The sequence below is a fragment of the Amblyomma maculatum genome, unplaced genomic scaffold, assembly GCF_055883805.1.
Source record: "Amblyomma maculatum isolate TAMU_Amacu unplaced genomic scaffold, ASM5588380v1 scaffold_26, whole genome shotgun sequence".
Classification (NCBI taxonomy): Eukaryota; Metazoa; Arthropoda; class Arachnida; order Ixodida; family Ixodidae; genus Amblyomma; species Amblyomma maculatum.
Window position 1 is genome coordinate 318,676 of NW_028146751.1, and position 2,747 is coordinate 321,422.

Here is a 2,747-nt window from a genome sequence, read left to right on the forward strand (position 1 = left end):
TACCAACTACCAGCTACCAGCTACCAACTACCAGCTACCAGCTACCTGCTACCTGCTACCAGCTACCTGCTACCAGCTACCAGCTAAAAACTACCAGCTACCAATACCAACTACCAGCTACCAACTACCAACTACCAGCTACCTGCTACCAGCTACCTGCTACCAGCTACCTGCTACCAGCTACATGCTACCAGCTACCAGCAACCGGATACCAGCTACCTGCTACCAGCTACCAGCTACCAACTACCAGCTACCATCTACCACCTACCAACTAACAGCTACCAACTACCAACTACCAGCTACCAACTACCAGCTAACAGCTACCAACTACAAGCTACCTGCTACCAGCTACCTGCAACCTGCTACCATCTACCAGCTACCTGCAACCAGCTGCCAGCTACCTGCTACCAGCTACCTGCTACCAGCTCCCAACTACCAAATACCAGCTACCAGCTACCAACTACCAGCTACCAGCAACCAACTACCAGCTACCAACTACAAGCTACCAGCCACCTGCTACCAGCTACCTGCTACCAGCTACCAGCTAACAGCTATCTGCTACCTGCTACCAGCTACCAGCTACCTGCTACCAGCTACCAGCTACCTGCTACCAGCTACCTGCTACCAGCTACCAGCTACCTGCTACCAGCTACCTGCTACCAGCTACCTGCAACCAGCTCCAAGCTACCTGCTACCAGCTACCAACTACCAACTACCAGCTACCAGCTAGCAATACCAACTACCAACTACCAGCTACCCGCTACCAGCTACCTACTACCAGCTACCAGCTACATGCTACCAGCTGCCAGCAACCTGCTACCTGCTACCAGCTACCAGCAACCAACTACCAGCAACCAACTACCAACTACCAGCTACCAACTAGCAGCTACCAACTACCTACTACCAGCTACCAACTACCAGCTACCAGCAACCAACTACCTGCTACCAGCTACCAACTAACACCTACCAGCTACCTGCTACCAGCAACCAGCTACCAGCTTCCAGCTACCAGCTACCAGCTACCTGCTACCAGCTACCAACTATCAGCTACCAGCTACCAACTACCAGCTACCAACTACCAGCTACCAGCTACCTGCTACCAGCTACCAGCTACCAACTACCAGCTACCAGCTACCAACTACCAGCTACCAACTGCCAGCTACCAGCAACCAACTACCAGCTACCAGCTACCAACTACAAGCAACCAGCTACCTGCTACCAGCTACCTGCTACCAGCTACCTGCTACCAGCTACCAGCTACCTGCTACCAGCTACCAGCTACCAGCCACCAGCTACCAGCCACCAGCTACCAGCTGCCAACTACCAGCTACCAACTACCAGCTACCAGCTACCAACTACCAGCTACCAACTACAAGGTAAAAGCTAACAGCTACTAACATCTACCAGCTACCAACTACCAGCTACCAACTACCAGCTACCAGCTACCAACTACCAGCTACCAACTACCAGCTACCAGCTACCAACTACCAGCGACCAACTACCAGCTACCAGCTACCAACTACCAACTACCAGCTACCAACTACCAACTACCAGCTATCAACTACCAACTACCAGCTACCAACTACCAGCTACCAGCTACCAACTACCAGCTACCATCTACCACCTACCAACTAACAGCTACCAACTACCAGCTACCAGCTACCAACTACCAGCTACCAACTACCAGCTAACAGCTACCAACTACCAGCTACCTGCTACCAGCTGCCTGCTACCAGCTACCTGCAACCTGCTACCATCTACCAGCTACCTGCAACCAGCTGCCAGCTACCTCCTACCAGCTACCTGCTACCAGCTACCAACTACCAACTACCAGATACCAGCTACCAACTACCAGCTACCAGCAACCAACTACCAGCTACCAGCTACCAACTACAAGCTACCAGCCACCTGCTACAAGCTACCAGCTACCAGCTACCTGCTAACAGCTACCAGCTACCAACTACCAGCTACCAGCCACCAGCTACCAACTAACAGCTACCAGCTACCAACTACCAACTACCAGCTTCCAACTACCAGGAACCAGCTACCAGCTACTAACTACCAGCTACCAGCTGCCAACTACCAGCTACCACCTACCAGCTACCTGCTACCAGCTACCAACTAGCAGCTACCAACTACAAACTACCAGCTACCAAATACCAGCTACCAGCAACCAACTACCAACTACCAGCTACCAGCTACCTGCTACCAGCTACCAGCTTCCAGCTACCAGCAACCAATTACCAGCTACCAGCTACCAACTACCAACTACCAGCTACCAGCTACCTGCTACCTGCTACCAGCTACCTGCTACCAGCAACCAACTACCAACTACCTGCAACCAACTACCAGCTACCAACTACCAGCTACCAGCATCCAACTACCAACTACCAGCTACCAACTAGCAGCTACCAACTACCAACTACCAGCTACCAACTACCAGCTACCATCTACTAGCTACAAACTAACAGCTACCAGCTACCAGCTACCATCTGCCAGCTACAAACTAACAGCTACCAGCTACCAGCTACCAGCTACCTGCAACCAGCTACCAGCTACCTGCTACCAGCTACCAGCTAACAGCTACCTGCTACCTGCTACCAGCTACCTGCTACCAGCTACCAGCTACCAACTACCAGCTACCAGCTACCAACTACCAACTACCAGCTACCAGCTACCTGCTACCGGCTACCAGCTACCTGCTACGAGCTACCAGCTAAAAACTACCAGCTACCAATACCAACTAC